Source organism: Mustela nigripes, chromosome 9 (assembly GCF_022355385.1).
Source record: "Mustela nigripes isolate SB6536 chromosome 9, MUSNIG.SB6536, whole genome shotgun sequence".
NCBI lineage: Eukaryota > Metazoa > Chordata > Mammalia > Carnivora > Mustelidae > Mustela > Mustela nigripes.
Window position 1 is genome coordinate 31,479,049 of NC_081565.1, and position 26,148 is coordinate 31,505,196.

At 42.4% G+C, this 26,148-nt stretch overlaps 1 long non-coding RNA gene across 2 annotated transcripts in view; it reads left to right on the forward strand.

The window, feature by feature from the left end:
- Positions 1-25,287, forward strand: part of LOC132025075 (uncharacterized) — a 356,101-nt gene extending 330,814 nt beyond the window's left edge. For both annotated transcript variants that reach the window (XR_009406405.1, XR_009406406.1), the window contains 2 exons: positions 24,464-24,659; positions 25,061-25,287. This is a non-coding gene — a long non-coding RNA (uncharacterized LOC132025075). The remainder of the gene's footprint in view (positions 1-24,463; positions 24,660-25,060) is intronic.
- The last annotated feature ends 861 nt before the right edge of the window (positions 25,288-26,148 follow it).

Genomic DNA, 26,148 nt, shown 5'->3' on the forward strand with positions numbered 1-26,148 from the left:
CTTCTTCTTCTTCTTCTTCTTCTTCTTCTTCTTCTTCTTCTTCCTCCTTTTCCTCTTCCTCCTTCTTCTTAATTTCCTCACTCAGCATCTTTTGTTCGTGAGCGTTCCTAACTTTATTCTTGCAAGTTCCTGCTCCCATCCACCTCCCTGTTTTACCTTATGGGTCCTGGAGGAACTCCACACCTTTAGGGCTCTGGCCTGTGGACGCTGTTCTCAAGTGTCCCTGCCCCACTTTTGTATTCATCTTTGGTTATGTGACCGACCCGACTTCTACATGGACATCTTCTTTCAAGTCCAAGCCCTTCAACAATAAAAGGGAGACTTATTTTACAACCTTTAAGTATTTCATACATAAAGAATAAGCAATGGAAGAATTCCATTTTATGGGTTTTTTTTGTTTTAAATACAAATAAACACACACACACACACACACACACACACACACACCTGCTTTCTTTTTAGTAAGAAAAGGTAAGTTCTAACTCCATTAGCAAATTTCAATTAAATAAGATTTTATCAACCATATATGGTTTGATATATGTGCTGCCGAAGCGAGCACAACCATATATGGTTTGAAATATGCTTTATTTTTTTAGAAGGACTAACCCTAGAAGACTGGGTTCCTAGCAATGTTAGCCTGAGCTAGACTCCATCACCTGAATGGGGTCCAAGAAACTACTGGTCGGACAGCTGTTCATATGGTTGGAACCTCATGCCCATTGAGATGTTGGTTCTCCCTAAATTAGACTGCAGGTTTGGACCAACTTTTCAATGTTTGACACATCTCCAGGATCTAACCAGTGGAATTTAGGTCCCACAGCAAGCCTGTTTTGGTAGAATCCTATTTCTCTAATATTTTATTTTTCCTAGTGCCTTCACATTGGCTATCTTATCCAGTTCTCTCAACAACTCTCTAAGGCAGAACTAAACCCATTTTACAGATGAGGGAATAAAAGCACAAGTTTATGCAGTCAGTGACTAAGTGACATTCGAGACTTGACTTCAGATCTTCAGATTTTTCTATAGCTATATTTATACAAAGAGAAAGAAATGAGAGGGCTCTCATGTTTGCAGTACAGTCTTACATACATGATCTTATCTAATCCTTAAAAATATTCTGTAGAACAGGCAGAATAAGGATTTTAATCCTGATTTTATAAGTGACAAAAACTGAAAGCCCAAGGCTCAGGCCATGTAACTAGTCCATAGCAGGGGTTGGATTTAAAAACAGAGCTTCCAAAGTCACGTGTCAAATGCTTTTAGGTCCTCAAGATTCCGCCGTTTGCCAGGGCTCTTGGAGGCGTCCTCATGGGAGAAAAGGTAGAAAACATGTGGAAGATGGAATCAAAGGTTGAAGCAAATCAAACCAATAATCCAGGGGCAACAATGGGCTGAGGTATTTAAAGTATTACAATAAAATGTGAAGAGGCCTTCATTTTGTTGCCTGAGGACAACGAGCTTTAGCCTGGGGGGCGACGTGGAAGCTGCTCGCAGTAGATTCCAAGGGTAGAATCAAGGAGTGAAGGGGATTTTACCCCTTATCTCTGTTCCCTATTTTACTGTCTGTCCTCCCCCTTGTCAGGAAGCTCTTCTTCCTTTCTTTTTTCTTTTTTTTCCTAAATGAATTCCCTCTTGAAGCAATTTGAGTCCTTCTCCTCTTGTTCAGCCCCAGGGGAGAGGAAGCTGGTTGGTCACCAAACCTTCCTTTTCTGTTTCACCCGGGCTAACAACGTAGTTGCAAGGTGGAGATGTCTAAGGTGTAGTTTTCCTATTGCCTGTGTCCTTGCCTTGAATAATTCAGTAGAAGAAGCCCTCTCTCTCTCTCTCTCTTTTTTTTTTTTTTTTTTTGTAGCTTTTGAGAATCACAGTGGTTCATACGAAAGCCATCTTTTTGAAAAAAGAAACAAAAAAGTTATGAATGGCCACCCAGGTTCCAGTTGGCAGACCTTCCAGTTAGTGACAGGTTAGGGGTGGGACACGACGCAAGAACCCAGAGCAGGACTGCCGGTCCTCTACCTCCCAAAGCAAGGTCTCGGGCAAGGCTATGCGGTTATGTCTCTGCCAGTGTGAAGGTGCACTTGGACCTGGTTGAGTGTCTCCAGCCCCCCCAGGGCCTTGCTCCCTCTCCCTCCCCCGCTATTAGGACTGTTCCTAAAGGGAGGTCCCCCAGCAACTCCTGATTTAGAATTTTCTCCCCTCCCTACATGTAATAATTTATGGCAAGCCCCAAAATAATCTCCTTAAAATACCCAAACGTTGTTGTTGTTGGGGAGCTGCCCCCCCTCCCGAAGCGTTTTATATCCAGGCCTCCATCAGGCAAATTTCGGATAAAAGGTGATTAGTGTTTTGGCAGCATTTTCATGAGGCTTTCTCTTGTATTCCTGCCAAAGAGCTTGCCAGGCCCAGATTTGATTAAAATGGCAGTGGGCTCTGCTACTTGAATGTAATTAGAACCATTCATTAAAGCTTTTGCTGACAGTTTGGCAACCTGTGCATTTTTCAGAGTATGGCCGGCAGCCCATGGAAACGGCTCCAGGGAGGAGCCAGGGCCCAACAGCCCAGGCCGAGCTCGAGGAACGAGGAACGGGACATCCTCCGTGGCCGGGAGCTCTCTGCTGGGCCAGGCTGGCACTCACGGGGACACACAGCTCCCTTCACTAGATTAAAAGGGATGGGAGTGCTGCTTTCTTATTGAAACCAAAGCTGGGCAGGAGGTTGTGTGGTGCCTTTTATAGAGAACATAGGATGCTTAACTTTTAACAATGACACCCTTGAACAAACCCATCTCACAAGCACACAGCAGCCCAGGACAGTCAACCACTTTCCCGGGAGGCCAATGTCCTGTCCTTTCTACCTCTGGTGCCTGATATAGGGTGTGAACACTTAGTAGGTACTCAGTAAATGCTAATGAATAAAGAACAGTCAGACGAGAAGTAGAAAAAGAAAAGCTTGCTTATTTTGACATCAGTGTTCAGAGGTGTGGGTTCCCTGCCTCTAATCCTTTTGTGGTGATGATCTTTCTAAAATGTCCATCTGGCTGTCTTTCCTCTGAAAACATTTCAGTATCTCCCATTGTCCCTAAGATGAGGTCCATACTCCTTAGCAAGGTGGGTAAGGACGTGATGGTGCTTGATTACCTCTCTGGTTTTAGGTCTCACCATCCTTCCTGCCTCCCCGCTTGCTCTGTCTGCTTTGGCCACTCTGAATTCCAAGCAGCTCCTGACACAGTCTCTAAAGCTGTCACTCGTGCCCAGGCTGTCCCCTCTACCTGAGCTCCGTCATGCCTCTCTATCTTCATCTGACTCCCTTCTGCATATTTTGTGTTCTTTGTCTGAATGCTATTTGTCTCTCCCGTGAAGGCTACCACGTGCTACTTAAAAGTACTTTAGAACAATTTTTCCAGCCCTCATCTTTGTGGCCAACATAATCCATTGAAGTAGTCTGTGTGTGTGTGTCTCAGTCCCAACAAAATGTCACCTCCCTGCGGGCAGGCACTGTGTCTTAATCACCTCTGATTCCTCAGACTCTGGCATAGGACTCGACTATGATAAGTGCTCAGTAAGTATTTTTAAATGAATGAACCCTTGTGGCCATATCATATAATAAATATACATATACCTCATGATTTGATTTCTAGATCTTAGCCATTCTGAAAAGTGACTCTGACGTGGTGGTTTGGCTCACAGAAGATTAGCTGAACCCTTAGCAGGAGGTAGATGGCACTTTTAAAACAGTCCACGGAATAGTCAGGGAGGTGCATGCTTGGCTCTACAGAGGGGCCTCATGCCAGGGAATCCAACTCAGAGGGACGGTTTTATTGGCTGCGCAAATCCCCCCCGTGCCCGTTCCCTGCCTCCTCGCTGCACTGATGCTGACTCCTGTGCTTGACTTCTGCTCTTGGCATTGTCCGTCCTGACTCCAGAAAACTGCTTTGGCTTGACTCTGCTACCTTGACCTGGCTTCTCAGAATGCTCTTTTGTCCATTGTTGGTCTGGAACCAGAGCCCCAGATTTCAGTCCCACTGCACCATGCCTTGAGTCCCATTTCCCAGGTTGCACAACCAAGGTACATAGAGGTTGGGTGACAGCACTGAGAGTGTCAGCCATACAGCCAAGCCTTTGAACGCAGTGGGTTTATTATGTCTACCATGTCCACAGAGAGGTGGAGGGGACACCCAGTCATCCTCAGGTGGAAAGAACAGACACCTGAAAGATTTTAAAGAATGAGCCACAATAAAACCGCAGTGAACTTGAAATTACGGGCCTTTGGCAATCGTTTCAATTACGGTTCGCATCCCAGTGCTGTTCCTGTTGGCAGAGGTTGGGTTGATAACCCTGCTTTGAAAGCATAATCCTATGCAGTCTCAGAAGGAAGATGGGGGAGTGGTGGTAGGACACTGACATGCACTGTTCACGAGTTTTCATACGAGCACAACAGATCTATTGTTCTTGTGAAAACAAATCACCTAAATGGAGATTTGTATATTGTATGTATATATACATATATCTGTTGAATTATATAAATAGATGTATTTGTGTATTTAGACATATGTCCAAATAGATGTTAAATAGATATTTTTAAATCTTGGGAAAAATGAAGCTGGGGAGGCTCACATGGAGGGGACACTTTCACTTATTTTTATACTTATTAAGAAGAGAGTTAGAAATAATTTTTTACTTTTTTATGTTATTCTACCTTTGTTTAGCAGTTTTACTTCCAGGAGTCTATTCTAAGATGATAACTGGACAAACATATAAATTGGGTACATGTATAAAGATGTTCATCACAACAGCATCTATGTATCTAATACCAAACATTGGAAATAATATTCCAATCATATGTCTTTAGAATGAAATTCACTGGGCCATTAAAAACAATGTTGTAGAAAATAAATAATATTTATTGACATGAGAAGTGATGCATGATATATTGCTGAGCTGGGAAAAAAACGACAAAACGATTTATACATTGTGACATTACTTCTGTTTACTAAGTGGATACACAGAGAGAGACTAAGTTTGGAGTGGATACAACAAAATGTTATCTGTGATTTGTCTTTGAGAGATAGATTGAAAAGTATTTTAATTTTCTTTTTGTTGTATGTATTTTCCAATTTTCTACAATGGAAAGAAATCACATTTATAATAATTTTAAAAGTTATAAATCAGAATCGTGCCGCCTGGAGTTTAGCACAAACATGGGGCTCCAACTGGGGCTTTGCCATTGCCAAGGAAAGCGGAGAAACCAACTGTTTGGTTTCACACACGATGCTGGCGAAACTGCAGCCAAGGGCAGCATTTGTGTGTGAGCGTGACCATCGAGACCAATGCCGGGGACTTGATCATCACTCACGCCCACGTCCTTTCCATATTGTTCCCAGTCTGGTTAAGATGCTGCTCTGAAGATGCATATTTCACTCCGGAGAGAGAAGTCTGCATCAAATTGGGTCCTTTGCTAGCTACACCATGCATTTGCACCAATATTTATCCCATCTGTTCCGAGAGTCTGCTCCCCATTACTTACCAAACTGTCAGTGGCTCCCCATTATTTACAAATTCTTTGGCCGGGCAGGCAGGGTTTCATGAGGTCTGCCCCCAACCTCCTTCCCCAGCCATCTCTCCCTCGAGTTCCTTTCAGGTACCTTCTGCTCTAACCAACAGAGGTGCTCGCCATTCGCTCATGACTCAGGATGCTTTCAGCCACCATGATCAGAAACCCAACCTGACTTCTAGAGAGAGGCAACATGTGCTCTCTGGGGATTGGGTAGGCTGTAGGGATGATTGACTCAGCAGCCTGGTGTTGTGATCAAGGACCCCGCCCCTCTGCTCTGCCGTTCTTAATGTTGGATTCAAGCTCAGGCCAGAGGGTGAATTAGCTGCAGTGGTTCCAACCATCAGGTCAACATGGTAACATCTTGAAGGGAAAGGTGCACTTTTTTTAACTTGTGGTTTTTCTCTTGGGGCAAGAAGACTATTCCAAGAAGCCCCCCGCCCTGCCCCCGGAAACTGCTCCTCATATCTATTGGTTAGAAATAAAACACACGCCGTTCCCAAGCTGGTCCCTGACATCACGAATGGCTTTACTCTTCCACCGGTCAGGGCCATGCTTAGAGCTGGGGGAAGAGTCAGCCTTCGTGCTAGTGGCTGCAGGAGGGGCGGGCCGACACCTACACGAAATTTAGGGTTCTGTTAGGAAGAAGATTTCTGGGTGGCGATGCCATCCAACTGAGCCATTTCTTCCCACGACCTGTATTGTTCACACTGGTTCCCCCGCCGTTCTTTCTAATTCTTCTTATTCGTATTTTTTGTTCATCTTTCCTAGCCTGACTCAAGCTACGTCTTGTCTGAAGCTGGCTCTGGTCTCCCCTGCTAGCTGTACTGTCTTTTTCCTTTGGAATTAAAACTGTAGGATGTTATAATTTTTCCTAAACACCTTTTATATAGTCTGCTATATACGGTGGTTATTTGTGAGCGTGTCTGTTTTTTTAAATGCGACCAGGAATTACAAGATGAGTTCATGCATTGTGTTAGAACGATTAGTAGTCAAAGTCAGTGTGACCAATGCGTAGTTTCTGGCGCAAGGCGTGGCATATCTGCCTCTATTCTCTTCTGCATGTGTGTGACAGAATTGATTGTAGCACTACTTCGAACAAAGCCTGGGCTCAGCCTCAGAATCGTTCTCAGGTGGTTCTCCAGGAAGCCATCATTAAGTGATTAGGACTGATGCTGAAAATTATGCCCCTTTGCCATTTTTGGCCTGTGTGTGTATAAGGCGCAGGTCAATTTTTAGGGGCAGAGGTTAGAGTCAGAGTAAAATATACACAGAGGTAAGCAGTATGTGATTCCCTGGGTCCTGGAACCCGACACCTAGGGAATCACCATCCCTGTACACAAATTCTTTGACGTTAAGGCACACTGAGATGAGTGTCACGGTGAGGTGGTCACAGAGAACTGGGTGAGCGTAGGGAAGACTTCTGCAGAAGGGAGCTCTCCTCATTGTGTATTCAGGACACATACTTAACCAGTCCCCTGTTGCCCAATGTTTAGAATATTTCTAATTATTCAATATGATCAATAGTATCAGAAGGGATACCCAGGTAGTCAATTTTAATATATTTAAAATTATTCTCATGGGATAAACTCCTAGAAATAGAATGGCTAAAGTAAGAGTAGGTACATCTTAGGGATATATGTATATATTACTAGCAATGTGTGTGTGTGTATACATATATATATACTATATACACTATATGCACACACGTACATTACATGCACACATATATATTTATTCCTTTTGGGGTCTCAGTTGTGTAAATGTGTCATATAGTCCATTCAATCAATGTAATACAGCAAATTATACTGCAGTGCGTGGCCTTGTACATATATCTTCTATTTTATCTTTATCTAATATATCTTCCATTTTATCTAATATACCTTCTATTTTTGCCAGTGTGTTTTTGGGTTAGATTCCTAGAATTGGGGTGGCTGGGTCAAAGGGTAATCATATATTTAATTTTCATAGATACTGACAAATTCTCCCCCATAGAGATATCACTTTATAAATCCTACCAGCAATGTATGACAACGTCTATTTCCTAAATCTTGCCCACAGTCCAACTTGGGGAATAGTATCTCCATGGCCTTTTCATTTATTGCCCACTACTGAGAGTTACAGTGAGCAGCTTTCGTACGAGAAGAACCATTTGCATTTCTTTTTCCGTGCCAGTCATGCTCATTTTTCTGTAGATCCTTGGTCTTTTTAGTCTTCTTATATTTTAAGATATTAACGTGCTATATGCGATATAAGTTGATATTTTCCAGCTTGTCATTTGTCTTTTACTATCATTTGATAGAGTTTCACTGTGGAAAAATTTATCTTTAAAATTTTTGTATAGGCAAATCCATCAATCTTTTTCTTACAGTGTCCAAATTTTGAACCATAGGTTAAAACCTTTTCCTATTACTGTATTATAGAAGAATTGACCTGTGCTTTTCTTCTAATATTTATGATTTCTCAGTTTCTTTTCCTTTTTCTTTCTGTTTCTTTCTTTCTTTTCCTCCCTCCCTCCCTTCTTTCCTTCTTTCCTTCCAACATTTAAGTCTCTGATCCAATTAGAATGTATCCTCATTTATGACGTAAGGAATAGATCAGATTTTATCTTTTCCAACCTGGCTATCCATTTATCTCGAATCATCTTTTCTCTATGAATTTCTTCATCGTACATTAAATTTTCTTTCACATTAAGTCTATTTCTGGATTTTCTGTTCTATTCTACAGTCCTAGCTCTATCCCAATACCACATATTTAATTTTAGAAATGTTAAACTATATGTAGAACTTGGTAGGTCTTATTTTCCAGAAATTTCCTAATTATTTTTCCAGTTTGGATTTGAAATGAACTTTATAATCAACTTCTCAAGGTCTGGGAGTGGGGAGCCCCTAATAACATTTTTGTCAGGATCACAAGAAATCTGTAGTTTAACTTAGAGAGAACTGATTTTTCTAAATTTGGGTCTTTCTAATCAAGAACATCTTTCTGTTTATAAGAATAATTTTGGGTTTTAGGGAGTGTTTTTTTCTTTTGTTTTTCTCATAAGGTTTTAGATATTTCTTATTAGGTCTAGGCTGGGTACCTGTTTGTGTGAACAGGTCTTGTCTTCGATTTTGTCTTCTAACCCAGTTCATGTTTGTAAATATGAGGGTTCTTATTTTTTTTTTTAAAGATTTTATTTATTCATTTGACAGAGAGAAATCACAAGTAGATGGAGAGGCAGGCAGAGAGAGAGAGAGAGAGGGAAGCAGGCTCTCCGCTGAGCAGAGAGCCCGATGCGGGACTCGATCCCAGGACCCTGAGATCATGACCTGAGCCAAAGGCAGCGGCTTAACCCACTGAGCCACCCAGGCACCCTAAGGGTTCTTATTTTTTATATAACTGTTTAACTTGGATGTAAGTTCAGACTTACGGAAGAATTGAAAGAATAGTACAAGGAACTTCCATGTAGCCTTTCTCCAGATTGCTTCATTGCTTACATTCTGATATATACATAGTTTTTTCATTTGTTGTGTTTTGTTTTTGTTTTCCCCAGATTGCTTTGAGAGTAAGTTGGAGATACGATGCTCTTTTACCCCTAAATATTCAGTTTGTATCTCCTAAGAACAAGGACATTGACCTTTCATAACCACAGTATAGTTACCAAGTTCAAAAAATTTAACACCATAATATGACTATTTAATCAATAAGCGATATCTAACTTTAACCAATTGAACCAGTAAGTTCCTTTATATATTTTGCCCCTCCGTCTCCACCCTCTCCCTGCTCCAGGATCACACATGTATCCCATGTTGTGTATCTTTAATCTCTTTATTATGGAACAGTTCCTTGGATTTTGTGTTTTGCTTTTCTTTTTTAAGATTTAATTTATTTGTTTATTTGAGAGAGAGAGAGAGAGAGAGAGAGAGAGTATGCACGTGCAGCAAGTGGGAGGAGGGTCAGAGGGAGAGGGAGAGAGTCTCAAGCAGACTCCCCACTGAGTGGGGAGCCCGTTGCTGGGGGGCTGGATCTCACGACCCTGAGATCATGACCTGAGCCGAAATCAAGAGTTGGATGCTTAACCCACTGAGCCACCCAGGTGCCCCTGTTTTGCCTTTCTTGACCTTGACCTTTTTGAAGAATACAAGTCAGTTGTTTTATAAAATGCTCCTCAATTTGGACTGATATGCAGTTTATACATAATTCAATTCAGGGATACCTATTGATTTTCATATGTGGATTTGTATTATGTGCTACTGTACTACTTTGTTCTATTCTTTGAGGTAGCTTTGTTCTGAAATCTCTTGGATTTTCCCAGACATAGAACAAGACCAGCTGCACATAGAGACAGTTTTATCCCCTCCTTTCCAGTTCTTGTGCCTCTGTTGTCAAAGACCTAGAGGGCATTTGGACCTTGTCTCCTGGACAGTGCTTGCATCTTTTCTGATTGCCTCTGATTGGCTGTGGATTCACTACTTGAGAAGGACTGAGTGTGTCCTTCGGAGGAATTTGCTTTTCCCAAAGTGCGTCTATGTGGGTAGGGAGTGGTGGTTGCTGACAGGATGGTGAGGGCCATGCTCATCACATCCCCAGATGAAACAGTGTTCAGATAGGGAAGAGAAGTATTATTTGCTGCAGAGTACAGAGATTCATTCACTGATCATGAAAATCCTTAGTGAGAACTCGTGCTAGGTGACAGGGCTATAAAGAAGATTGATTAACAGTTGGGGAAAGAATTCACTTAGACTCTATTTCATGTCAGAAGCCAATTATTCCAGGCATAATAAATGGCCAAATATAAAAGAAAAACCAAATACAAATGAAAAACATTAGGCTTCCAGAATTTAAGGGAAAGCACGGAAGGTAACAAGTATTTGAAGAAGTCATAAGGAACAACAATTAGCAGTCTTGACTACATGATAATTAAAAACACTTTGGCATAACCAAAATTAAAGGGCAAACTATGAGATAGGATAGAAAGTTAACATTTATTTGGAAAACATATATGGATTAAACCAAAAACATAGAGAATGACCTCAGTTCCTAAATGAACAAAGAGATACAGATTAGAACCATAATGAGGTCTTTTGCTTACTAAAGCTAAGTGTGTGTGTGAAAGAGAGAAAGAGAGAGAGAGAGAGTTATGGTGGAGGAAAATATTACCATTATAAAGATGGTGGCTAAAATCTCATAAGTAAGAAAGTCATCTTTGTTGGAAAAATAAATCATTTGGGTAAGAAGGGGACACTTCCCCCCCTTCCCAGGGCCTGGCCTGAAAGGGCTGAGGTGGGAGAAAGAGAGAAACCACTCTGCATAGCAAAGTGGGAAGGACTTTCAGTTTAGGCGTGCCTGTGTGCTGTGGGGACATCTGAAGAATGAGGGTCACAGGGACAGGACAGGGAAGCCATTTGGCCTCTGTGGGAGTGGCTTATGAAATTTGGGAGCAGAGATGTCTTCTGTTAAAATTTAATTTATCTGCTGAGCTGTGCCAGACTCCTCAGTAAACATCTACTCCACACAACTACCTCACGGGGGGGCAAAGAGTGGGCAGTGCTGGTACCCTGAGGAAATCCAGGAAAGGGGGTTATTTCCCCGTCTGGGCTGAGGCAGAACTAAAAGAAGGAAACAGCCCACAGAAATGAGGGAAAGCTGAGACTCAGTGGCAAAAATGCTCCAAACAAAAAGAGATAATAGGTAAAATCATTTGTAAGATGGCTATACTGAAAACCAAAAGAGAAACTCTAATGAGTAGGAATGAGCGGTCAGGAAGGGGAGAAGTCATTGGGCCATGAAGAGGAAGCTGGGATGTCAAAGCACACAGGGAGGCAGGGGTTAAATCTACCTCAGGCCCGGCGAGGTTGTGCTCAGTGTCAGAGCACGTCAGCACAGCATTCAAACTAGTGGTTCTCAAAGTGTGCTCCTCGAGCCAGCGGCATCTGCCTCCTCCTAAGAATGTGTTATGAATGCCAATTCTTGGGTTCCATCCCAGACCTACTGAATCAGAAAGTCTGGGGATAAGGCCCAAAATCTGTGTCTTAACAAGGTGATTCTATTGCATGCTAGAGTTTGAGAACTGCTGGTTTAAACTGTAGTTCAGAGAGACGATTCCAGGAGTTACGATCCCTTCATTCATCAGGTTTCTCAACAGGTGTTTACCATGTGCCTGCTGTGTTCTGGACACTGGTCTAGACTAGGCCTACAGAGAATAGGAAGGGTAAAGTCTTAGTTCTGGTACTATCCCATAAGGATTTTAGCATTTGTTTTTATAATTCTCATAGGTCCCATATTATGTTAATTATTATTTTATTAAGAATTATTTACTTATTTATTTTAGAGAGATAGGGTGTGTATGAATAGGAGGAGAGTCAGAGGGAGGGAGAGAGAGAGACAGAGTCTTAAGCAGATTCGCTGCTGAGCACCGAACCCGACGTGGGGCTTCATCTCAGGACCCTGAGATCACGACCTGAGCTGGAATTAAGAGCTGGATGTTGAACTGACTGAACCACCCAGGTGCCCCCCATATTATATTAATTAGTAACTATGCTTCCAGTTGGTCAAGGATGAAATCCTTAGCATTATCCTTTTCTTTGTATACTGTAACTCGGGAAATCTTGTGGATGCTTCCTTCCTTCAAAATATATACAGAATTAGGCCTCTTTTTCTTGCCTCCACTGTCCTTACTTTGGCCTTGCCACTGTTTTCTGTGAGAATTGAGGTGCTGGAGATTTGAGCCAGGAGAAAAGAGAAGGAGAGGGCAATGCTCAAGCATTACCCTCAACACAGTTAGTGGAGGGATCTGCTTAAGGTTCACGTCACATTGTGACACTCTTCTGCTAAATGCCAAAGACTTCCTGTTTCACTCAGAGTAAAAGCCCCTGTTCTCAGACTGGTAGACAAGGGTCTGCGTGATTATCCCCCATGTCCACTTCAGTATTAATTCAAATACCTGGGTAGGTCATCTTGCCATGCTATTTCCTTACCACAGCAGAGAGGCCACCTCCTGGCCTTTGCACTGGCTGATTGCTCTGTCTTGAACATTCTTCTCTCAAATATTTGCATGGCTAATTCACTCACCTTCTTCAGGTCTTGTCTCAGATGTTACCATCTTAATGGCCTTGACTATCTTATTTAAAAATGTAACTCATGCTCACTATCTGCAGTCCTGACACCCTTTACCCTCCTCACTAGTACCTGCTTCCCATGGCACTTAGCTTCCAAGGCATGATACAATGTCCTTATGCTTTGTCTCCTCCATAAGAACAAAAGATCCCTAAGGGCAGGGTCTCTGTCTTTTTGTTCTCTGCTGTAACTCATGTGCCCAGAACATTGTTTGGCAATAAACATTTGTTTAATTAATAAATAAAATGTTTAACGTGTTGCATTGTTATCATAAATTGACCTTTTTTTTTTTTTAGGATAGTTTCTATTTATCTCAGTTTCTCAGGACTTAGTTATTATGTATCTACCTACTTTCTGCCACTTTATTTTACTTAGACTTTGGGTTGATTCCCTTGGATTTTTTTTTAATTTATTTTTTATTTTCAGCATAACAGTATTCATTATTTTTGCACCACACCCAGTGCTCCATGCAATCCGTGCCCTCTATAATACCCACCACCTGGTACCCCGACCTCCCACCCCCCGCCCCTTCAAAACCCTCAGATTGTTTTTCAGAGTCCATAGTCTCTCATGGTTCACCTCCCCTTCCAAATTCCCCAAACTCCCTTCTCCTCTCTAACTCCCCATGTCCTCCATGCTATTTGTTATGCTCCACAAATAAGTGAAACCATATGATAATTGACTCTCTCTGCTTGACTTAATTCACTCAGCATAATCTCTGCCAGTCCCGTCCATGTTGCTACAAAAGTTGGGTATTCGTCCTTTCTGATGGAGGCATAATACTCCATAGTGTATATGGACCACATCTTCCTTATCCATTCGTCTGTTGAAGGGCATCTTGGTTCTTTCCACAGTTTGGCACCCATGGCCATTGCTGCTATAAACATTGGGGCACAGATGGCCCTTCTTTTCACTATATCTGTATCTTTGGGATAAATACCCAGGAGTGCAATGGCAGGGTCATTGGGAAGAGAATCGATTCCATTTGCTATAGCACCAAGAACCATAAGATACCTGGGAATTAAACCTAACCAAAGAGGTAAAGGATCTGTACTTGAGGAACTACAGAACACTCATGAAAGAAATTGAAGAAGACACAAAAAGATGGAAGACCATTCTATACTCTTGGATCAAAAGAATAAGCATTGTTAAAATGTCTATACTGCCTAGAGCAATCTATACTTTAATGCTTTTCCAATCAAAATTCCACCAGTATTCTACAAAGAGCTGGAGCAAATAATCCTAAAATTTGTATGGAATCAGAAGAGACCCTGAATTGCTAAGGAAATGTTGAAAAACAAAAATAAAACGGGGGGCATCATGTTACCTGATTTCAAGCTTTACTACAAAGCTGTGATCACCAAGACAGCATGGTACTGGCGTGAAAACAGACACATAGACCAGTGGAACAGAGTAGAGAGCCCAGATATGGACCCTCAACTCTATGGTCAAATAATCTTCGACAAAACAGGAAAAAATATACAGTGGAAAAAAAGACAGTCTCTTCAATAAATGGTGCTGGGGAAACTGGGCAGCTATATGTAGAAGAATGAAACTCGACCATTCTCTTACACCGTACACAAAGATAAACTCAAAATGGATAAAAGACCTTTGTGAGAAAGGAATCCATCAGAATCCTAGAGGAGAACATAGGCAGTAATCTCTTCGATATCAACCACAGCAACTTCTTTCAAGATATGTCTCCAAAAGCAAAGGAAACAAAAGCGAAGATGAACTTTTGGGACTTCATCAAAATCAAAAGCTTCTGCACAGCAAAGGAAACAGTCAAGAAAACAAAGAGGCAAGCCACGGAATGGGAGAAGACATTTGCAAATGACAGTACAGACAAAAGGTTGATATCCAGGATCTATAAAGAACTCCTCAAACTCAACGCACACAAAACAGACTCTAAATCATATCAACAAATGGGCAGAAGATATGGACAGACACTTCTCCAATAAAGACATACAAATGGCTATCAGACACATGAAAAAATGTTCATCATCACTAGCCATCAGGGAGATTCAAATTAAAACTACATTGAGATATCAACTTACACCAGTTAGAATGGCCAAAATTAGCAAGACAGGAAACAACATGTGTTGGAGAGGATGTGGAGAATGGGGAACCCTCTTACCCTGTTGTTGGGAATGCAAGTTGGTGCAACCTCTTTGGAGAACAGTGTGGAGATTCCTCAAGAAGTTAAAAATAGAACTTCCCTTGGATTTTTAAGAAGGTGGTATTTCTCTCTTTTCCTTTTCTATGTGAATCCCCCTTCATGAGCATCTCCAATTCTAGAACATCTCTAATCTATAGTAAAAACTATAATAAAACACTATAATATCTTATTCTTCAGAGGGCATGCCTTTCTGTGATTTCTCCGTTGAGACTAACATTGACTTGCTTATGTATGTATTTTGTCTGTGTGGGGGGGGGGGTCAGTGTGTGTGTGTTGTGTGTGTGTACCTATTCTCATTCTTCAGAAATGCACAAAGATTTTTACCAAGTACATGTCTTGTGTGTCTCTTGAGGGAGCACTGTGGTCTACTGGAAATACCTGGGCCATTTGGCCTGCTGCTTTTCTCTCACTGGACGTTTGAGCAATTTCCCACTTCCATGCCAGATTTCTCTCATCGATAAAAGGTGAACTTGGACAAGCTTATCCAAAGAGAGTCATTTCTTACTGCTCTAATGTAGCCACAAAACCCAATTTTTGCTGCTTTATTTATTGAAATGATAGATTAGGCTAATAATTTTCCTTGTGTTGAACCGATTTTGCACATTTGATGGAATCATTCCTTACTAAGTTTCTGGCACGTAGCATTCCATGAATGTGTGTCAAAGGAGGGAGGAAGAAAGAAATGACAAAAGATCATGAGACTTTTGAATAGAAAGAAACGGGTTGAAATCTAATTTCTCCCAGTAATATGCTGTGAGATTTAGAGTCGCAAATGTCAGCTTTTAAAAAAGAAGATACTTATTAAAAATATTTATTGTGACAATTAAATGAGATTATAGATATGAAAGAGCTTTGCAAACTATAAGATGCCATGAAAATATTGTCATTATCATCTTCATTATTAGTATTATTGTAACAAAAATATGAAGGCTTGCTAAATTCAGCCTACTCTATCAGTATTACTAATTGGAAGAGAGCACCAGATTTTTCTGCACTTCTTAGCCTATGATGTACAATTTGAATATAACTGGCTTCCAAGGAAAGTATCCACTGTGAAATGTTGTTTACCATTATTATCGATACGCTTCCCGGGATGCCACGCTTCACATCTCCCGATGAGCCCATTGGGAGAACCAAGGGCTTCCATCGTTTGACAATTGTCCTGACATACTGATGCAACTTAATACTAATTAACCAGCGATGGACTGTTTGACACAGGTATTGGCATTTCTTGGGCCTTGGGTAAGGAGTTGACAAAATCACATGGACTGTAGTTATCATTCCTTTTCGTACAAGTTGGCCTGTGTATTTTCATGGAAGGTGGTGCTGGAGCTCTTAGAGTCTAAGATGCTGAGCCTTGCAGGTGGGAATACCTTCAAGATAAGCAGCTATAATGGAAATACCTTTGATCCGAGGGTAAGAAACCCTGAGAGTCCGGTCCCAGCTCCATGACTGGCTGTGAGATGCAGAGAGCAAGTCCTCCCACTTTGGTCACAATCCCTCACTCTAGGAGGAGAGAGATTTAGGAAAGATCCCCAGGGTCTTCCCAGCTCCAAACGTTTCTGTGATTCCAGGTAAGGGGAATGACATCTCAACAGTAAGAAAATTCTTCAAACCACCCAAATAAAGATTCATACAATTTAAAAGACAAAATGGTACTACCACTCTAAGGCAGATTAAAGCAAAGAAAAGGAGGCTTAACACTTTTTTTTTTCAAGATTTTATTTATTTATTTGACAGATAGAGATCACAAGTAGGCTGAGAGGCAGGCAGAGAGAGAGAGAGAGGTGGAAGCAGGCTCCCTGCTGAGCAGAGAGCCCGATGTGGGGCTCGATCCCAGGACCCTGGGATCATGACCGGAGCAGAAGGCAGAGTCTTTAACCCACTGAGGCACCCCAGTGCCCCATCTTAACACATTTTAAAAAAAGTAATTTGTTGAAAAAAGACACAAGAGGCAAAAGGAAGACCCACCCTCAACCTGAGAGGCATGAAAACAATGAGTTGTTGACTTTCAATGACAGTAGTTAACTTTCAAGACTGAAAAGAAAAAAAAAAGTTCTTACATTCTTAGTTTTTTTGAACCCGGTAAAACGAATTTTGAACCCCATTTTCAACAGTACACCGACACTCGAACCATCTAGAGATTGCAGGCAGGTCAGGCCATCAGAGTAAACCCTACCCCCACCCCCACCCTCGACTCCCACAGGGCATCTTGGAGAGCAGGGCACTGGGGTCCACGTAAAACAGGGAATCCGATGCTGCTCTCGAGAGGGCCCAGGCTGAGTGTCTTCCCCAGGGACCCCCCGGGTTAGCAGGAGCCGGGAGCTCACAGCAACTCCTCCTGCTGGGCTGAGGAGAGGGGTGTCAGACAGCACAACGTCTCTGCAGCGGATGGAATCCGACAGCTGACAGCCCCACATACCTGTGAGGTGTGGAACTCACAGCTGCTCAGTGCCTGGCAGTTGATAAAAGCCTGAAGCGAAAATGTCTGAGAAGAACTTAGGCAAAGCGTGAAAACACTTGATCTAAGCCCTCTGACAGCCTGGAGAACGCTGCGAACGCCTCACTCGGCTTGTTAGCAAGGAAACCACAGGCCTTCCGTTTTGCCTCTCGGTTTATGAAGTGCTTACCTACGAACAGGAAGTATGAAAACAGAGTGCGGCAAGTTGACAGAACAACTTGAGTCGACGCCCTGATTTGTCTTGAGGAACTGGTCCTTCTTCCACCCCTACAGAACCTCCAGGCTCTGAATTACCCCGTACTTGGATGCAGATGGACATCGCATTGGGTTGGGACTTAAACCTCAAAGATACATTAGTCGTTCCTTTCTTCAGCTGTATGCTCCAGATCCCAGGACACCCATTTTCTTGACAAACCCTCATTATCCTAGACTTGTTTTCGAGTGAATAACTGTTACAGATACAAAGACACAATACTTCAAAATTGATTCACAATGAACAACAGCAACAAAAGAAACAGACTCATAGATATAGAGAACCAGCTGGTGGTTGACAAAGGGGAGGGAGATGGGAAGTAGGTGAAATGGGTGAAGGGGATTAAGAGGCACAAACTTCCAGTTATAAAATAAAAAAGCCACAGAGAGGAAAAGGCCCAGCATAGGGAATAGAGTCAATAATATTTTTAAATTCACAATCACAGGGGGAAAAAGAGGCAAAACAAGAAATGGACTCTCAAGTATAAAGAACAAAATGATGGTCACTAGAGGGGAGGTGGGGGGTGGGGGGGGATGGGTGAAACAGGTGATGGGGATTAAGGAGGGCACCTGTTGAGATGAGCACTGGGTGTTGTACGGGAGTGTTGAATCACTAAATTATCCACCTGAACCTAAAATTACACTTATGTTAACTAACTGGAATTTAAATAAAAACTTAAAAAAAATAATGATTTGGGGGTGTCTGGGTGGCTCAGTCGGTTAAGCATTAGAGTCTTGATTTTGGCTCAGGTCATGATTTCAGGGTTGTGAGACTGAGCTCCAGGTCGGGCTCCACACTGGGTGTGGAACCAGCTTAAGATTCTCTCTCTCCCTCTCTGCCCCTCCCCCCCAAAATAATGTTTTTTAACTCAAGTATAGTTAGCACACAGTTATATTACTTTCAGGGGTGCGATATGATGATTCAACAGGTCTATGCATTATACAGCGCTCGTCGTGATAATCGTACTCTTAATCCCCTTTGTCTACGTAACCTATTCCCCCCCCACCTCCCCTCTAGCAACCACCAGTTTGTTCTCTGTATTTAAGAGTCTGTTTGGGGGCACTTGGGTGGCTCAGTCGGTTAACCTTCTGACTGTGACTCAGATCCTGATCTCAGGGTCTCACATGCAGCTCTGTGCCCAGCAGGGAGTCTGTTTGTCCCTCTCTCTCTCCTTCTGCTCCTCCCCCAGCTTATGCTCTTGCTCCCTCCCTCTCTCTCAAATCAATAATTGTTTCAAAAGAGTCTTTTTGTGTGTGTGTTTATCTCTTTTCCTTGCTTGTTTTATTAAATTCCACACATGAGTGAAATAAAAAATAAGAAATAACAAGTGTTGGCGACGATGTGGAGAAAAAGGAACCTTCATGATCCATTGGCGGCAATGCAAACAGGCACAGCCGCTGTAGAAAACTGTATGGAGGCTCCTCAAAACATTAAAAATAGAATTATTGTATGATTCAGTAATTCCAGTACTAGATATTTACCCCCCAAAATGAAAACACTAATTCGAAAGGGTGTATGCACCCCTATGTTTATAGCAGCATTATTTACGATAGCCATTATAAAGAAGCATCCCAAGTGTCTGCCCACAGATGAATGGATAAAGAAGACATAAGGTGTACACACACACACGCACACATACACACGTGTCCTGGAATATTGCTCAACCATAAGAAGAATGAAATCTCACCATTTACAACATCATGAATGGATCTAGAGTGTATGATGCTAAGTGAAATATGTCAGAGAAAGACAAATAATATTTTAATACACTTAAGTGGTAAGCATTTTGTAATGTATATGGTTGTTGAATCACTATGTAGTATGCCTCAGACTAATACTATGTCACATATAATAGTATGTCAAATATACTTCAATTAAAAATTAAAAAATAGTTTTAAAAACCAAAACCCAAATCAATTTATAATGTTTTTACTTTCCTACTAACATCCAGTCTAGATTAGAGAAATAATCTTGAAACGCACTTGAAAACTGCAGTTTAAAATTGGAATTCCTTATTTATTGTCTCAACCACACCACATAACAACCTTAAGAGGGATCAAGATGTCACTGTGGGAGCTGCTGACCAGGTGTAAAGGGACGTTTGACATAGCAAAGTGCAGGAGCATGGTGTGACCACAAACTTACCGTGGACAGAGGAAGCATCCGTGGGCAGGTGTTGTTGATGCTGAGCCCTGCGTGTCAGGAGTTGGCCAAGCAAGGGGAGGGGTGAGGGAGAGCATCCCAGGTAGAGGGAACGAAAGTCCTAAGCGTTCGGAGGGGGAGAGCGAACAGCATCACATGAAGCGGAAGAGTAAAGGACAAAAATGTGCTGGAGCTGGGCCGCAGATCACAGCGGCTCAGCAGAATGAGATGACGTCATCAGGTTTTCATTTTTAAAAGTCTGCATTGGACTTCTGGTGACAAGCTGGTTAATTATAGTCCCCAGTTTGTAACCTATTCAAATAATCCAAAGAACATACATAGGGAAGAAAGTTCCAATTCCAGCAAATACAGTTAGAGCTACAACTGCCAACCCGTAGGGCAAAAAGGATGCCAAATCTGTGATTTGGGGTTGGATTTGGACAAGGATGCTGAGAGATGATGCATAACCCTCCAGACCTCAGCGTGGTCTAGATTTTGTTAAAACTAAATGAGATGGACATTAGTTGTGAGTCAGGGATTCACTGTGAGCCAGACTTACCTCTTGTCCGGGTGATCTGCTCAGGTGATAGGGGCAAACAATAAAAATTAAGAAAAAAAACTCCCTAAACGTCTTCAGAAACCATGCGTCTGGACCAAAGCTGTCAGCAGTTCGAGGTCATTGCTCTGCCCTAACTACACACAGCATTCTTGAGCAAATAGCTAACTCTAGTACAATGGCCCCCTTCTTCCAGGAGAGGTGAATAAAAAAGGCCCTGTCTGGGTCCTATGTATAGATACTACCCACAGGAAAAGAATGAGATGAGTTCAGAAGTGGAAACCGGATGAGGAATTCACATCTGGAATGATTCCAAGCTCACCGAGAAAATACTCCAGAGTGTAGAAAACAAGTCCAGATAAATACTTTTTTTAACCCTCAGAGAAGTTAAGAAGAACAAGACTCCTTTGAAAAGGAAGCAAAACAGAGAGATAAAAAAGAGGAAGAGATTCTAAGATAGCCAAAGGAGAAAAGGCGAGCTGTGGATGTTCAGGAAAGAAACAGAACGCAATAACACTGCCTTAGAAGCTGTAATAACCAGAATCTGGAGCATTCAGGAAAGTGGAAAGAAGGTGTTTATAAATCATTAAGATGACAAGGGATGGACATAGCAGATAAAGGCCAACTAAGACAGGCACATCCGTATTTCTGGAAAGGAGAACAGATACATGAGACATAAATGCATTGCAAGATATCATGGGAAAACTTTCCTGTAATAAACCCAGAGCTGAACCTTCACGTCAACAGAACACTCTTTCCAGAAAGAAAAAAATTTAAAAGACTGAGAACAACAACAACAACAATCTTGAGGCATATCTTGAGTTACTGAACTGCAAGGATAGTGTTGAAGCTGTAATTTTTATTCTGTTAATGTATTCCATGTAAAAAAAAAAAAAAAAAACAAGCCAGCCTCTGATTTCTCCATTGCAACATTCAATGTTAGAAGACTGAAGCTCTGTGCGCAGAGTTATGGGGAAAGTTTTATGAAATATTTTCTACCCATCAAATTATGCTTTATTTATGCATAATTTATGTGTGAAACCAGATATCCCTTAAAAAAATGGATTTAGGGAATTTAGCAGCTCTGAGTTCTTCTTGGGAAAAATACCTATTTATAGACAAAATCCAGACGGTGGTCCTGGGACATAGACCACAGTCAATGGTACTGACTTTTTCTCCAGGTGTCCCTGTGTCCATTTATGTAACAATAATGGAAACAGTAGCAGAAGTTTAAGAGCAAGTACTGTTTATCTGATGCTTTGTAAATGCTGTGCACTTGGCAATCATTATCTCATTCAATCCTTTTCCCGAGCCCTATAGGCTAGGATTTCTATCAGCCCATTTTCTAGTTGGAGAAACACCTGTAACTCAGGAGAAATGGACTTTGAGAGCAAGTAAGCAGAAGACCCGCCTGTGGACTCTTCGTTTTCTGACTCTTCCATTTATGTCCCTTTCATCACTTTCATGTCTTTTTCATGTCCTTATCCTCTGCGTCATAGAGCCCGCCTCAGCTTTACCCTCCACCTTATAGATCTGATTTTCTGCAGAGTTCTGTCACTGACTGCCTTGGACCGTTATCAGATTATTTGGTAGCATTGCCTTTACATTTATTCCTTAATGGACTACCTCATTACATAGGAATATATTATCTTACCATCTCGTCTTTTATCTCTAGCTTCTTCGGGTCTTTGCTCTTACTTCTTCCAGGGCATTAAGTAGTCTCTCTCTGAAGTGTACTTGTATGGCCTGAATGGAATATATATTTTAAGAATGCCTTTGTCTATCTATCAATGCTACATTCATCTTGTGTGTTGTAGGAAGGTTTTTAATAGCCCCTCTGTAGTGTGTGTGTTGGGTGGGGGGGTATGTGTGTGTGTCTGAATATTTGATCTCGTATTTGTTTAAAATTAAGGTGGGTGAATTCCTCTTAGGTCTTACTTGAATAGACTTAGAATCTTTAAGTCTTCAACTGGAGGGCCGGTCGACCATGTCACCCTAGTTCAGGGACACAGAGGTCTATCAGAAGAGGTCTTATACCAGGGGAACTTTATGTTAATGAAGGTTTCTGCACCCAAATCCATTGTCTGGCTTAGCCTCCATTCTGTATCTGACAGCCTTCCTGTACTTCTGTCTTGCCGATCAAGGAAAGCCCGGCCATATCACACAAGAGTAAAGACACTTCAGGGGGACTCCTGCTTGGAGAGAAACCCTTCTCTCCTGAGCTTCCTGTTGAATGTGGCAGGTTTCCGCAGGGCTGCTGGCACGGCTGATTCTCAAAGATTTTTCTATGTAGCAAATGCATTTTCAAGTGAAGAGTTCCCTGCTTCCTCATGGCCCCTTCTGGCCTCTAGCCTGTACCCCACAGGAATTGGGGGTGCCCCTTGCCTTGGATATTTCCTTCTACTGGGTGCCCAGCCATTCCCCTTGAAGATCCTCAAAATTTGCAATGTAGGTCACGATCATTCTCTAGTATCACAGGGGGTGTTATCTGTTCCTCGTTTAAAATTTCCATTAGATAATTTCAGCTGGTTTCTTACGGGAGACTAATGTCTATAGGCACAGCCTATCTCTCCATCCAAACCCCTCCCAGTGTTTTACTTTTGGCATCTGCTCCCGGTCCCTCAGTTGGGGCAAACTCATCAGGTGATCCTCTCTGGCTTATTGGATTCAAATCCACACATGACTCCTGGCTGCAGCCCAGGGTGCTGCACTTGCGGGCGGGTCCTCTAGACACCACAGCTCAGCGGCACCTCCTAACCAGGTATTTCTGTCCTTGCTTCCATTCAGGGTTAGAAAGTTTGGAACTCAGTTATTTATTAGGATCTTAATTTCTTTTACATTTTTGAATAAGGTCTTTATTTGACGTACATTTCCATGCTTGGTCATATTTGCTTCAATAATTTCTCCCTCATGTTTCCCCCATCCTTCTTCCTTTTCTTTTAAATGAAAACGTTCAGATCAGTTTTAAGATGCTTTGTGACCTAAAGGGGACCAGGGTCTGGAGGGAATCAAAGTTAATTTAGAAGCTGAAGGCCCATGTCTGTATTTCCTTGGCAGAATTGAAAGTGACTAAAAGATTCTGTCAGTGGGATACAACCCAGCTGTTTCGTGACGCCCCGGGCAGGGGTAATGATGGGAGAGGACGCCCAGAAATAGGAGGCCTCGTCAATCATGGCTGCGACTGATCAAGGCCATGGTCAACTGAACAACCTGTTCTACTTACACCTTCTTGTGCTAGGATCGGGACATGCCATGGATAAGTAGAGAATTTTTTCGGCAAATGGAGTGAAACAACCTCCACCAAAGGAAAAGCCGATCCCCAAGAAGGGGTAAAAACAGGCTCCATTTTATGTAAAGGCAAAACTGGAATTTGTTGGGTCCCATACAGCTGCTTGCCTGTAAGAATTGTTCCAGAGTTACTCCTGGAATCCAAGGAAAGGCGATGCGAACTATTCTGGTAGCATTAGGGCTCTGAACCAATGGTCAAGGCAGGACTACAATGAGTGACCAAGCACTCCATAACTCCCTTTTTCCTCTCCCAGGGCTTTGTCTGGGCTCCCAACAGAGGAATGTCTAATAGGGGCAAAGTGTCTTGTGAGCACGCGCGGGCGGCTCTGTTCAGTTAGCGGAGAGAAGCAGCTATCTGGAGACCAAGGAGGACAGCGATGGGGGCAGCTGATCTGAGATGGGGCAGCTGACGTGACATCAGCCTTGGCAGCGGAGGTGCTGACAGCAGGGGTGGGGCTCTGAAATCGCGTTGACAGAAGTGCAATCAGCAGACACCAGAGCAGCAGGCAGTAGCCAGCAGGAATTATCCCAGACACAGAGCTCTTCTCCCATGAACTTGCAACACACACCACATTGAGGTAGCACTCAGGCAGAAAGGCCCTGGTGGTGTCCACCACCAGTGGAGGAAATAGCAGTTGACTCTCTTGCTTTGCTACTTGCCAACAGCCTTTCAAGAACCCAGCCAAGCCTACGGTAGTAGAATTTCTGCACTGAGGCCAAACACCAAGTAACTACAGGCTTTTTGCTATATTCATGTAGCAACCACCGGACTTCTTCAAGTGGAAGATCGTATCAGTTATATGACCCACAATTATTTCTCTTACACTAGGAAATAAAAATGTTGCCGAATCAACCATGACATACTAATGATAAAACGTTATATCCTGATGTCAGAGATGTTAATGGGGAGGGGGGATTGTTTGCATCTTTGAACAGGTGAAATACAGTGCCAGGCCTCGAACCAGGGCTGCAGACAAGAGAGACAGCACATCTCGCCTCGATGAACTCACAGTCTGCTGGGGAAACGAATGCTGAAAAATCCGTCATGAGTGTGACTTGGGGCCTGGAGGAGGACAGATGTCTTCTCCAAGAAAACGACTCTGCCCCTGAAGTGTGATGGGGGTTGCCCTAGGTGAGGACAAAGTGGAGCTTTCTAGGAAGAGGGATTAACATGTGGGGAGGCTCTCAGATGGGAGAGCGACTGGAAAGAGAGTTGGGCAAGGCCAAGTCATGTGAGGCTCTAGCCCACATTATGGAATTAGGTTGGTCTCAGAGCAGTGGGAGGCTACAGAGAGGGTGAAACAAGATCACATCGTGTTTTTGAAAAATCACTTTATTTGCGGTGTCGATCGGAGGGAAGCATAAGAACAGGTGCAGGGAGATCAGATCATGAGATTTTGCAGCAATTGAGATAAGAACGGATAACGATTTGTAACAGGATGCTGGCCAGGGGGATGGAAAGAAATGAAGACTCAAGCATATTTCAAGGGGGTCCACGACTTCTCTGTTTGGTTTCTTTGATTTCTTTTTCAGGAAGGTTGGGGTTTCCGTTGGCATTCACAGAAACAAGAATATTGACTAAAGAAAATTCCAGATGCAGACTGGAACCAGCTTCTGATGTTCTGGTGTTCATCCGTGCCTGGCTTGGAATACAAAACTCCATACATTTGGATTTTTCCTAAACCAGGACATACTACCTTATTGGGGCAAAAATGTTCCCTCCATTTCCATAACAAATCATCCTTCTCAGATTTAGCTCTAGATAGTTTTTCCATGACCTCAGAGGACATCATGCTTGTGAGCATGAATTCAGAAGTTTTATAGATTGAATTATATATTTTTTAAAGTTTTTCTTTATTTATTTGATAGAGAGCTCACAAGTAGGCAGAGAGGCAGGCAGAGAGAGAGGAGGAAGCAGGCCCCCTGCTGAGCAGAGACCCCCCCACCCCCACCCCTACCCCCCTGCCTCCAGTGCAGGGCTCGATCCCAGGACCCTGAGATAATGACCTGAGCCAAAGGCAGAGGCTTAACCCACTGAGCCACCCAAGCACCTCTAGATTGAATTATGTTTAAAAAAAATTTTTAGAGCATCCTAATAAGAAGTAGTTACTTAAGGAAGATTTTAGCCAGGAGGTATTTCTAATTTATGTGGGAGTATTAAGTGCCCATCTATAAAATGAGAGACAGTTGTGGTATCCTCAAAAAACACATTACCCTAGAAATAAAAAGGCCTGACTGAGTCCCAACTTTCTCAACTTACTACCTGTGTGACACTGAGCAAGCCATCCAAGCACATTTAATCTGCAAAATGAAGGAGGAGGATCTCTCTACCTACTTTGCAGGGCTATATGAACATCAAATGAAAGTCGTAGCAAATATTTACTGAGTTCCTATTATGTACCAGAAACTATGCCAGGAAGAAAAGATGCAGGGGTGCTCAGACACCCGGAGTCTCTGTCCTCAAGAAGATTCTTACTGCAGGAAGGAAGCTACATCCTATAAATCGCTGAAGACATGTAAGTTAGTACTGTCATCAAATATTAGTGGTAGTAGAATTTCTTAGCAGAGAGTGTTGGGTCTTGAATGTTGTTAAGAAATAATTTTCAAAAAGGTAAAATTGT